The 14,559-nt window shown below is 33.3% G+C and overlaps 1 protein-coding gene across 2 annotated transcripts in view; it reads right to left on the bottom strand.

Moving 5' to 3' along the window:
* The window catches only part of LOC149423778 (semaphorin-2A-like), a 647,562-nt gene that overhangs the window by 259,313 nt on the left and 373,690 nt on the right, over nt 1–14,559 (bottom strand). The window lies entirely within an intron of this gene.

Below are 14,559 nucleotides of genomic sequence, written 5' to 3'. Positions count from 1 at the left end.
TATTTAACTAGGGTAGGTTAGGTTTTAATAACTTTCAATGACTTTTTTTACTGTATTTAACTGGGTTAGGATAGGTTTAAATAACTTTAAATGACTTTATAAAATTTTTACAGTATTTAACTACGTTAGGTTAGGTTTAAATAACTTTATATATTTTTTTACTGTATTTAACTGGGCTAGGTTAGGTTTTAATAACTTTTAGTGATTTTATATAATTTTTTTACTAATAGTTATTTTGATTGAAGTATAGAGGAAGATCTGCCGTTAAAGTGATAAAAAATAATATTCATTTGACAAAACACGAGCATAAGTGACTAACAAGACGTTTAGTCTAAATTATAATAACTTTTCCATAAAAAATTAATGAAGAATTTCGTTCGAAGGAAGATTTTATTTTCTTCCACTATTATCATTCACCAGACAGAATTTACCATAGCGTGTGACCACAGACAATGGGATTCTGAAAAAAATACGACGTCTGTACAACTATAAAAAGTATTCCAGACGCCATTGCCTCTATTAACTACAGGGTTTTCCAATAAGAAGTGTTATTTTGAATAGCCCGCTATTTCGGTAGATGTTACTTTTAAAGCTGTTATTTTTTAACATTTGACCCGCAGAAACTAGGCCATTAATAAAAATGGAACAATACACGCTTCGAAAATGCATTGAAATTATTAAAATTCACTTGAGTGGATCAAATGCGAATCATCTTGATTGATGAAGCCCATTTCCACCTCGGTGGCTTCGTCAAAAAGCAAAATTGTCACATCTGGGGCTCGGAAAACCCAAGGGTTATTGTTGAAAAGCCTCTCTATCCTCAACGTGTGACTATTTGGTGCGGTTTATGGTCCGGCGTAGATATTGGACCTTACTTTTTCGAAAATGAAGCTGGAGCAACAGTTACGTTGAATGGATTGCGCTATCGAGAGATGATTAATGATTTTTTATGGCCGAAATAGGATAGTATTAATTTGGAAAACGTTTTCTTTCAACAAAACGGCGCTCCGTGCCACACAAGCAACGAAACCATTGATCTTTTACGATTGAATATGAAAATAACACCTCTTATTGGAAAATCCAGTAGATACTATTTGTATCTTGGATGAATCCGCAGTAGATATATAACGTAATAATATACAACAACTAAAGCAATAACCGGAAACTATAATCAAAAGCATCATATTTTCTTGGAATATAAACTACGCTAGGGGTAGTTAAGATGGGGTAGTTGCTTGGACTAACAGTATATAATTACTGCAAAGGACTACATTTGACTACCCTCTCACTGCTAGAGAGTGTAGTTACTCTGAGTAGGTACACAGTGCACCAGTCATATAAACTATTGTTAGACTAAACTAACTAACAGAGGAACATTAATATAGAATTGATCCTGTATCCGAATTCGTCTGATATCATAAATTTCGATGAATTTTATCAATGCATTAAGTTTGACCAATTACTTTGAAATCGTTAGTTTAGGTAAATAATCAAAATATTATCAATATCCTAGAATGCTACAAATGAACAAATCTCAGGATGTTTCCGTGTGATGAATAAAGTGTATTTATTATATTTTAAGTTTTTTTTCTTCTTCATTATACTATAATAACAAGAAGTTAAATGAAATAGTGAAAAATTAAGTATTGAAAGACATTTATTATAAAAATATGTAAATAAAATATAAAATTACGGTGCCGATGATGTAGGAATATGTGCGGGCTATACACGGTATGCTTTAAAAATATATTGCAATAACGATACAGTCATTGCAATTTCTATATAATAACATGTGTATCTCCTAAAACGGTTTTTTTCTTCTTCATAATACTATAAAAATAAGAAGTTAAATGAAATGGTGAAAAATGAAGTATTGAAAGACATTTATTATAAAAATATGTAAAGAAAATATTAAATTACAGCGCCGATGATGTGGGCATATGCGCGATCTGTATACGGTATGGTTTAAAATATATATTGCTAGAACAATACAGTCATAGTGATTTCCATCTAATAACATGTGTATCTACTAAAAAGGTTTATTTTCTTTTTCGTAATACTATAATAATAAAAAATTAAATGAAATAGTGAGAAATGAAATGTTGAATTTTATTATAAAAATATGTAAATAAAATACAAAATTACAGCGTCGATGATGTAGGCATATGTGCGGGCTATACACGCTATGGTTTAAAAATATATTGCAATAACGATACAGTCTTAGTAATTTCCATCTAATAACATATTGTGTATCTAATAAAAAGAGAAACACTTGTACCGTTAATTGGATTCGGAATAATCTGAAAAGTATGTAATTCCTCTGTAATCTCGTTAGGTCACCTGTACCAGGGTTCACTTAATCCAGAAGTGTCAGACACCAGCATTACAGCGCTACTCAGTACTCAGTATGTACTTAGTCATTTGTTTTGCGTTCTTTTTTGGTCTTGTAACACCACAAAAATGGTGTTACCGAGTCGAAAATATTACAAATCAGTATTATTATTTTAATGACTGTCCACTTTAAGATTATTGTAAACGGAAGTGGTGCCCTCTATGATTTTCAAAAATAACCATTGAAGTTATTATCTGATAGTTAATAACATTACCACAACAAGATACAAATAGTTTAGAAGAGAGTTTTGAAAAGAATATTAATGGCTGTAGGTATTACTAATAAATTAACCGAGTGTAAGCTAAAGTCGGTGAACAGGTAACGAACACGATCATCAAAGGATGCTTTGATTTTTTAAGAATATAGAAGCTAACTTGGATCGAGGAAGTTGGGGACACATACAGAAGAGCATGAACAAATTATTCAACTAATGCAGATCGGAACAATGTTTTAGGTGTATGTATGAGAAAGGAGTGTGTGATAAGTGATAGAAATAATTGGTTTAATTTATTTTCTTCTTCGCCGCAATCGGTAAACAGCTGGAAGACTTTGATAATAACTGTAGTATTTGGTGATTTAAAAGGTTCGGGTAGGTTCGGGTTCTACCGAACATAACCGAACGAGAAGAGAGAACATAACCGAACATCGCGAAGAGACGCCACTCTTTTGCTAGACGGCCTTTGGGCAACTTGTTACTTGTATTGTCAGTTTATTATATTCCGAATTAAACAGCGTCCGTGTAAAGGAATCTACGACTGTTCAATATATTACCAGATCCCTTCCTCGTTAGAATACTGGAGATTAAGGGCCCAGTATTATATCTTATTCAACAACGATACGTTACAGTGGCGCAGCCGGTAGGATTTTTTGGTAAAAATGCTTTCATGTTCGAGTTGAAGAAAAACATAAGAGAACAAAACTTTTCACAAACTTATCTTCTGCCGTTCGATTGTTTGTTGTTTTCCTAAATCACGGAGGCACCAAATTGGCCACGATCACGAAAGCTTCTAAGAACTACTGTAGGAAATGTGACTGATTCAATGTCCAGTAGCAGGAATCTAACATTTTGAGCCAGTCCTGTAGCTATTTGAGTTATATTATGCAGGTACAACTAGAAGGCTAGAATTTAAAAAATTCCCTGTCCCATAATATATTTTTTCTTTTTGGAAATAAAAAAGAAGTAGGTATTTCTTGGTATTTTAAAATAATTCTTCAAGCCTGAAAATTGCTAATTATTTAAACAGGCAGCGCTTAACTGTTATCACCATCGCAACACCGTTGCAATTAGTTAAGTAGTTTTCTAAATTTTTAAATAAGTACATCTTTTTGAATTTCGTTTTGCTCTCGTGAATGAATGAATGTAAATCAAAGAAGTGGAAATTAACCCACTTCCCGACATCCGATCGAGCTGCAACTTGGCAGATGCACTTGTTGTCGATGGCAATGCATTCCAATTTTGACAATGCAATTTAGTGACAATCACACTTATACGCATTTTTCTGAAATTTAATGACGTTACAGCAGTTAATTTGTGAAATATATGTCGGTCCTATTCAATATGGATTTGGTGCAGTTTTTATCGTGGTTGACTCCAGTCTCTGGTGAGGAAGGTTCAACCTAGTTAAAAACACATTTTTGAAATTGTTTTCAAGAGATGGCGCCACTAGGTCGAAATATGAAAATATGATGTTATTATAGTAAAAAAAACTTATTTTTTGCGGATCGGTTTTTTAAAGTATTTCATACTTTAAAATATTATAATAGCTGATTTGCTTATCGCTACCTACATTTATGTGATTTAAATTTATTAAAATAAAATTCTATATATTATAATATATACAGGATGGTAGAAGATTAGGAACTCCATCGTTTTCAAGGTAAACAAAAATAACTTAATAACCAGAAAATTACCTAAAAATGTTGGAATTTTGAACAAAAGTAAATATTCTTTTATTTTACTAATGTTGTACCATCATGTATATTCACCGCCCGAAATCAGTGCAATTTACCTACGGTCACCTTGTATCTAAGCATGTTTTGTCTGGTAATTAAAATATATAATATGGTAATCTGGTAGTGGAAGTTTTGGAATAAGTAGATAATTATCTAAAAATATTACAAGTCGCCATACGAAAATACCTATTACCAAGACATGTATCAATAAGAACGAGGATTTCGAAAGTAAAGTGTTGAATTATCTGAAAGCAAAGAGTTGATTTGTTTTGACTTTTCAATGCTCACTAGAAGCGAACAGGGATTCATAACAGGGGAAAGGCCGGGTAAAGCAAGTAATCTATAATTTGGTTTTTAACCCAAACCAAATAGCAACCGATCACGAACATTACCAAGAAGCACACACACAGTTAGATAAACGTGACAATGTCCGTTCGTTTGCAAGTCGCAGTCGGTGCCCTTCGGTTACATTATGCAGCAAGTTGTATGAAATAAAACGGTCAATTTGCCAGGCGCCCAGCGCAGAGCGGCGGTCGCGGGCGGTTCTTGTGGTAATTAGCATCGGCAATGAGTCGCGACCGACCGGAATAATTTACTTTTCCTGTGTGGATGGCTGTATTTAGTGCCTAACCCTGCCGGCTCTGCTACCCTGGTACTCCCGGCATAAATAACTACTGTTGTTACCTACCGAACGTTAACATTTCTAACTCCACACGACAATTCAGGATTCTTTGTTTATACAATGTTTACTAAAACATAAAAAAAATTAACAAATTAAGACTAGGTACACTTTTTTTAGATTATCTCTAAATAAAGGGATTTTGAGTGCACTGGAAGGTGTTTTTGAAGAGAGGAAGGAGTGAACTTCTGAGAAAGTGTATATGATACTAAATTATGGTCGTTAGTACATTCCTCAAAAAGGAAAACGTTATCTAGAATTTTTGTAAAACTAGAAAGAAAACAATGACAGAAAAAAACATTACATCCAATAAACCATTTTGTTTATGGTAAAATTAACCATAGTCTCCCCTACTATATTAATTATCTAGGATTTTACCTGTACCAAACTATACTCTTCCTACATGACGATGCATGCAACATAAAGACATAGGCATAACGAAGCTCTCAGCAGCTGGACCATAGCATCAAGCAAGTAACTATACAAAGCAAAGCAATATTCTAACGACAATGGTAACCTCACCACATTCAGCTAGCCTATATCCATAATGTCCAGCTAGCAGCACTGCAAAGGGTGCAGTAGGTAGAATGTACAGTCCACCCGCCGCCACCACGCACCGCGATCGCCACAATTCAGAAGCAGCGCCATCGTCATCAACCTCATTGTGAAATAATTGCCTTTTGATTCTTGGTATTAGGATTACAACTCGATTATTACCGAAATTGGGAGAGTAATAAATTGAGAAATAAACATGAAAATACATTGTTAATAAACTGAGATTTTTGCTTAAAATACAATGCATATGTATAATTTTGAAGAAATCATTTCAACATCCTTAAGAACTTGTATTTAAAGAATAAATTTATGGACAGAATATGAAGTACTCTATTCCTATACCACTCAACTTTACAACTGTGTAAAAGAGATAGTTCAAATAAAGCCTTAACATTCAGAAACACCACAAATCTCTGTTAAAAATACATACTTCCGATTCCGATGTGTAAAACAAAATTGGGTCAACAGAACTACAAATACGGAATAAAATCCTTTAATAAATTACCACAAAATATAAGATCTCTTAAAACCCGCTTTAAAGAACACAACACTAACAACTTAAATCTAAACAACAAAAAATTGCATTTACAAAAGCACACGAACAATTAAAAATAAAACTTTTATTTTAAAAACTAAAAAAATAACAGCGGTAATTACAATCTTTGTAATAATCACATACATTACACCCTTTATCACATCTTTAAATAAATATTTAGGTTCATAATTTAAAAAAAAAAATTTCAAGAAATATATGATACATATGAATTATTACTCTGCTATTGAGTATGTTTTTATTTTTGTATAAATAAATTTCTACTAAAATATATATTTTTCAATCAGCGATAAGAAAAATACATATTTGACAGCAAAATGAACAAAATAATCAATCAAAGAGCTGTATTTGTAAATAGTTTTGCAGAATTTTTTTTTATCACTATTGGTTGGTTTTAAAAACAATCTAGTTGATTTTTAAACGTATCACTCTAGTGCTACGTTTAAATCAGAGTATGATAGATCATACTCAAAATTCACGATCATCCTTGTTATATAGGTCTTTAAATTAATCAACAGACCTTGACTTCACTCACCAGTGCAGAACGATGTTAAGTAGGGAAAACAATTTAGAAGTCAACGTCAATCGTTAAGTAGTATTCACGTTTAATATTAATTTATTTGCCCTTTTCAAGACAATTCCTTATTACCTGCCGATACTATTTGAATGACATTATGAGGTGAAGGTATTTATTTATAGACATCGATTTCCCACGAATGTTATTAAGCCACTTAATACCTGTGTAATAAATGTTATAAACCTCGCCTTAACTTTTGACTATTAACTTGGAGTGATATCCCCGAAGGGTATAAAAATTAAAATTGATTTAATCTGTAAGGTATATTTTTTAAGTGATATTAAAATTTGATTTATTGACTTATACAGGCTGGATATGATGACGTACTTACCCGACAGACGGTCGGTGAATTATATGGTGTGAAAGTGTAGATGGATTTTTGGTCTAATTATAATATTTTGAACTGATAAAGGTCAATGGTATAATCGTCGATCAAAATTGATTGCAACCCTGCAATTAAGAGCATGTAATTGATTCCACTTACGAATCCGTTCAAATATTAACACCGTGAATTATATCAATGTTGGTCATCATTCAACGTGATAAAGCAGTTCATTTGGCAGCTAATTTGTAAGACCCACATAGAGTTTGACAAGCGTCCGGGTATTGTTTCAGCAATCGGATTGGGCGGACGGTGCCGTTCCATTATGCCGCTCGCGGTTTTCTGCCGCACTGTTTATGAGATCAATATTTCTGCAGCAACACGAAATAATTGCTGGTTGCATTTTCCATTTCCCAGGGCGGGCGGACTCGCGGCGGCCGCGGCTAGGGCGGCCCTGCCTCCACGCTAACCTCCGCCCGCCGCGGCTGGCTTTCCCCACTTCGCCTATTCCGACCGCCGCGACTGGATTCTCCCTACTGCGCCCGGCGCACAGTGCTGCGATTGCATTCAAGGCTAAGAAGAGCATTTAAAAAATCACAGAATTGACATATCTCGAAATTAAAAAAAGCGAAGCCAAAATAACGTGCTAACATACTTTGGTTAAAAGCTGCCATACTCGAAACAAGTACAAAAAAAACTAGAGTCATAATGACTGGTTTGCAAAACACTGAAAATAATGTATAAAGAATGCTTTACGTTTAATTAATATAACTATGAGTGGACTAGCGCAGAATTATCGCCTCTGTGGTCGAGGGGCAAGGTTCTCGACTAGCAATCCGAAGGAAACATCGGCTGCCACATCGGAGGACAGTGTCTGAATAATGTCAGTTATGCTGACGACATGGTCCTGATGGCACCATCTATAATTGGACTGCGCAGTCTCTTGAAAATCTGTGAAGAGTATGCTGAAGAAACAAATATGTTGTATAACCCTACTAAAACGGCTCTATTGGTTGTAAGCTTTGGTTATAAGTAATGGGCAAGGCCCGAAAAATATTCCTCCAGCGAAAAAGCAAACATGCTCAGTATAAGATTTCGCTTTGCAGTACCGCTGTAAAAATAACGCTCTTCCTTTCCTTCTGCGCAACGTTGTACACGTGCGAACTGTGGGAAAACATATGGGTATAAATATAATAACGCCTTCCACACAATGTTTTATCTCCCCAGATACTGCAGCGCTTCCCGTATGTTCACGGAGGAGCGAGTTCCCGGATATGCAGCCCTTATTAGATCCATGGCGTCAGGAATGAGGGAAAGGATAAACAGCTCTGGAAATATCCTCACCATGGAAGCCCGCCTCACTCCATCCTCCAGCATTGACGCACATTGGAGAAAAATAGTAGCTCCTAATATAGTCACGGCTCCCTAAATGCTTCAACTTACTATTATTATTTTTTTATCATTCTATTCTGTATTATGTACAATTCATCTGTTTTTATTATGTTTTTGATCATATTTTATACTGTGAATGGTATGTGTGGGACTGCACTAACCTCCTAACATACCGGAATAAACACTTATTATTATTATTATTACTTTGTAGGTACAAACTAAACACGGAGTACTTTTGACGTCGTATTTCGTTCGACCAATCATGGGAGCGTCTGTAGAGTGCTTTTAAATCACTTTTCAAGAACGATTTATTAATTCTGAGAATAAAAATATAGAATTATATACTCGTATGTATATTAAATATTTTTAACTCATCTTCCTTATTGGGGTATAAAGTGAGGCTGACGGTGAACGGGAAAGGAGATGGTAAATATGAATAGTAAGGTGGTAAAGTAGACTTGTATTGGATCGAAGCACCGTGCAGCGCGGCTAGCTTCCCCCAGTCCGCCCATCGCGGAGTGCGGGCAGTGGTTGTGCCCGCTACCTAATTCTATCGGAAACCTAAAGCGGAACTGATAGACAATCAGCTACTGGATAAATAATAATTATTGGATTTATTGTTTTGAAAATTAGATCATAAAATGAAATGCAATGGAACTGGTGAATTAGGTTAACAAAGGTCTCAAGCGCTATATATTTCACAGGCAACAAGTTTCAAACAAAACAAATAAGGGCTTTTCGTATGGTTAATTTTCTGTAATTTGATTGAAGAATCTGTTTGAAATAGTTGATGGGATGCTAGCTAAACACGGAAGCCAAATTTTTTGAAAAAATTTCAATCAATTACATTTAAACATACTAATTTCGGGTTTCGGCCCATGAGTACATTGCGTGAGTCTTGCGTAATGTGTAAAGTTCGACGACTTTTATTTTCAAAAATGGAACTGATTAGTACAAATCATATTAGAAAGATAAATGAAAGGTAAATTTCTTCTTTTTCATTTTTTTTTTTTATAAATACTTTCAGCTTCACAATTTCTGCATTAATAATTATGGTATCGAAATGATTTTGGTGCTATTAACACGCTTCAGCAGTAACATCAATTCTTAAAAAAAAACTCTCAAACGGTGACCTCTTGAGTCATGAAATTTCCACAACACGTCTGTTCGGTTTTTTGATCAGAACATATTATTTTATATCATGAGCTTTCGAGCTATGTAATATCGATTTAACCGACAAAAAATAAAACAAAACTTCAAATATTTTTTTAAAAAGAAGTAAGTAATACTAGTTTTGTTTATTGCGCAGAGTAAAACAAAAACATATAAATGTAACCATTTGATAAAAACTACTTTATTTATGTTCTGTCTCTCCCGTAAAATTTTTTTGCCTATTGATTCTGAAAAAAATAACCATCGGGTGAAGTAGTTAAATCTTTAACGGAATATTTTTACTAACCAAAGCAGCTGTGTTCTACGACCTACGATTAGTGAAGCCTATAAAGCCACCAAGGAAGTGTACTTAGGAAGTTTGACAAGTGTCGGTGGTTGGTGTCGCTGCTTATATTATATTTTTATTCTTATTTTTAGTACAGTTGTTTCTTTTTACCGCCAATTTTAGATGTCGATAGGATGTTTTATGCCGCCTTTGAAAAAACAAAACTGTTTTCCAGCAATTATTCGTTATTGGAATTTTTCTTTTGAAAATTTAACGCTTGATGGAGAGAAATTTAAAGTTTTTCAGAATTCTGCCAGGATTAATAGGAACATCTTATTTTTTCTGTAATTTTTATTTAATATACAGGGTGTATCGGCACGTACCCGACAAACTTTAACCAGCTATTCCTTAGCACATTTGGAGTAAAAAATGTTATGGGCACTTTGCTGTCCAGTAACATTGTTTTAAATAAAAAAATCATATTTCACCACATGCCAACAATGCTTTATCCTTTGTCAAAGTTTGAAAACCCATCTTGCAATATTTTATTCGAGTTTCGTTGAATAATGTACGTACGTACCTACATTGGCGCGCTTTTGCAATCACAATGAAATGGCATGGCACCATTCGTCTCATTTTTAACTATTATTATTTAGTGTGTATGAAAGAGCGAACACGCTTTTTGACACACTTGCTAATAACAGCTATTGAACACGAGAAACAATGCCAATGACAGTGACAGAGTGTGGATTTTTTTTTTTTTTTTGGAAAAAAATGTTACCGGACAGCAAAGTGCCCATAACATTTTTTACTCCAAATGTGCTGAGGAATAGCTGGTTAGTTTGTCGGGTACGTGCCGATACACCCTGTATATAAGTGGGTACAGGATGTTATATAAGTATATATGGTTACAAAGGTTCCATGATAAATCAACACAGTGACAATTCAACACACTTTAAAAAAGTGATTTAAAGTCATTAGAAAAGATTATTTTTTTTTACCCTAAACTAACCTAACCCAACCTAACCTACATAACCCAGTTAATAAATTTTTTGTTTCATCACTTTCCATGACTTTATATAACTTTTTAAAGATGTGATGAATTATCATTGTAATGATTTATCCGGTTACCGGTTACAAAATATATTTATGTTCGCAATCTCACCAAAGAAGAAACTGGTTCTTGTGCTTGGTGAGCATGTTACACTAATTAAAAGAAAAATAGAATACAATTATGCTATAGGTAAGTATATATAATAGGAACAATTGAAACTTCTGGATTATCTATATGTGTAGTTGTACATATATAGTAGGTATTCTGTTATATGCTAATTATTGAGTAATTAAGAACATCTAAATACAGTGGAGATGAGTATAGACTGATAATACATATCAATAAAGGGAAAAAACAGGTTTGATTTGTATTTTCATGTTAGGAATGTTGGGTGTTAGGTACGAGTATTATCATTCATCGCAATTCGGCGCACGGAGCGGGATGATCCGATTGCGCCGGTATGGGTCCGGCCCTGCGTGTACTGTTATATTCCTTTTCTTAGCAATGTACTTGGATTTCAATAATAATCAAATTAATTATGTGAATAACCCTATCCTAAACATATTTCCATTGTATTTTTTTTGTCTTTGATCTTCTAAGCTCTTCCCTTTTCTACCTCTCTTCCTCCCCCCTTACTTTCATTTCTACCCACGCCTTTCTGTATACTTGATAATTAGTTTTAGTACAATTTATGTCCTGATGAAGAGAACATCGTTCTCGAAACTATTTTTAATTAATTTGAAAAAAATAAAGATTGTCGTGGTAAAAACAAAGTGTTTTAATTTATTTCATTAATAAAACGGTGCCACAAACATGCAAAATTTGAAGAAGTAATATTTAAATACTTTTATAAAACTTCATCTTTTTTAAACATCGGTAGTAACCATATTTTTACGTTAAATTAAAACTTTCATTGAAAATATCTTATTTTATGTTATTTATCGTTTTTATTTCACTTATTGTATTTTTTCATGACTTATTTTGAAGCATTTTTCTACAAAGAATATGTACCTGCATCTAAATTTTCTGCTTTATTCTTAAACCTTAGAAATGTGAGAATAATTATTTATTTATTTATTTTGAGGAACATAAACAGTCTTAGTAATACAATATACATAAGAGGATAACAAAAAAACAGACCAATTATTAATGTTCACAGATAGATATTCAGAAACATAAAAATAACCTGTAAACAAGAATATTTAATAAAAATAGAAAAAAAAACAGAATAAAGCAGAAAATAAGAAAAATAATAATACGAATGTAAATTCAACAAACGATAAACCTATAATATGCCTACCATAAACAGCAATAAATAAAAGTGATTATAACTATACTTAAATATACTTGGGTTGGAACGGGAAAGGGGAGGAGAGGGATGAGGAAAAGTTGCCACGCAAGTAATATTAAAATATTAGGTACAATCAATTTAACAGTCGTGAATATGAGTTAGAATGTGATATAATGAAATTCTGTAGTGATAGTAACTAGCAGTGAATATGTCAGCACGAGTGTCTATATTTGCAAATTTATTATTATAGTAGTTACATGTCCTTATTCATTTTGATTGGAATTGGTATTGCATCTATCAATGTAGAAAAGGGTATTTTGTAAAATTATTATTAAAATTCCCACGCCCAGGGTTTGCTTTTGTGGGATTTATTGCTAAATAATACTCTGTATTTTATTTTTGAACTCTCCCAAGACATGACATGTCATCGTATCAAAACTTTCGATAAAAAATTTCATACATTTTTAAAATACATAAACCGTAAAACAAACGCCAAATCACATTTTTTTGATTTTTTTTCGTTTTTATTACAACTGTTTTGTTGTACATCAAATTATTCGTTTTCCTGTTAAAAACGGGACTGGAGGCCTACAATGAATGAATCCACAAATTTCATAACACGTGTTCTGAAAAATAATAATATTTTCGCATCTTGTCCATTATTTTTATTCGGACAAGCCACCTGTGAGAACCCGTGTTCAGATATATTCTGAATGACTAATATTTTATTCGGAAGTTGTCATGCAGTCACATTATTAACAGTATCTTGATAAAAATGTTGTACTCATTTTTCTCCGTGTAGAACTGAACGTCCTGCAAACTGTTTAAACCACACCCTTAAATTTGAACTACAACAAAACATTCGTAAAAACGTGAAACCTCCAACATTCAATCAATACTACAGTGTGCCCGGAAAAAGGCCATTAATTAGGTTAACAAATCGGTTTTCCAATCCTCACACTGTACTCAACGCAATTTGGGCGGCCTTCTTGTAAACAAGATATATAAGTAATTATAGTCGGGCTTTTTTGCCACGAGTTCTTACAATCAATTAACAGCGAGCTTTGCGAAGCTTTAGCAGTGAGGCCCATTAATCCACCCGACGCTTTCTTGCTCGGTGAACAAAAACCAGAGAATATTTGGCACTGGACACAGCCGTCGTGGAACTACTGAACTTAAAGCTTGAATTGTTCGTCGTGTGTTAGTGAGAACTTTAATGAATGAGGCCGATAATTACCATTAATTTGGATGTTCAAACTAGTATTTTGTGTTAAGGTTTGAATTTATGGGTAAAAAATCATTTCTGTTTTGTTGTAAATTGTTGAAAAATGTGGAAATATTACTAATCAAATAATGCAAAAAAAGGAATTGAACAAACTACTACATTTTAGAAAAAAAGGGTGGTAGTGGCATTTTCAAATGTCATTTTCTTATCTATGCTGCTCCCATCTAGATTATGGCATTCCCCACTAGGAGTAAATTGTAAGGCTGAAGGTATAGAGGGAAGGTATGCGAGGGTGGAGATGGGAAACAGAAAGGTGGGGAAGCGTTTAAACGTAGGTAAAGACATTTTAAGCATTCGCCAGGAAAATACTGACATATACCACTCTGAAGAAATAACACAAATTAATGAAAATTGACTAATTTGTTTAAAATTACGTAGAATAGAATCATTCGTAAATTTAATTCAAATATTAGTATTTTCTTGAGGAATGTATTTTTTAATGATTATTTCCAAAACTAACAAACTGCAGTGAAAAAATAAATAGTCATTTGTGTTAAATCCTCCTGGAGATGAGACGTTTTCTATGTTTTCTGTTACACTTGAAAACTTTAAGCGTCTCAAAAATCAAGGAAATCATTCCACGCCGCCATCGACTAAATTACATCAAAACACATATTCTACGACCCCTCAAAGCTCTTACCTTCGAATAAGTATTAGATAATATATATTATAACAATTATACAAGTCAGTGGACATCTTCAATTTTCTTTAAACAAATATAAAATATTGTTAATGAAACAATTCAGTTATGTACAATAAATGATTTATATTTCTTAATATTCTAATTAAAAGCCTCGAAAAAGGGCGTTAATTCATAATAATAATAATTTTTTTTAAAGATTGATCAAATTAACAATAAAATAATTAATTTGATATATCTGGTTAAATGTACATCCCCTCCTTGAAAGCTCTCAACTCTGAATTATCGCACCATCGACAAGAACATTTGGGACTTAACAGCTCTATTCTGGAGAAAGGTCGGAGTCGGATAGATAAACACCGTGGGTTTGCGTGAAGTGTGGATTCGGCGCACAGATTTACGGCCTTGTTTGAGGAAAGATCAGAGAC

This window comes from Hesperophylax consimilis, chromosome 5 (assembly GCF_061612785.1).
Source record: "Hesperophylax consimilis isolate HC1 chromosome 5, BYU_Hcon_1.0, whole genome shotgun sequence".
Classification (NCBI taxonomy): Eukaryota; Metazoa; Arthropoda; class Insecta; order Trichoptera; family Limnephilidae; genus Hesperophylax; species Hesperophylax consimilis.
The sequence above is the reverse complement of the archived record's forward strand: the minus strand, read 5'-3'. Positions and strand labels throughout refer to the sequence as shown.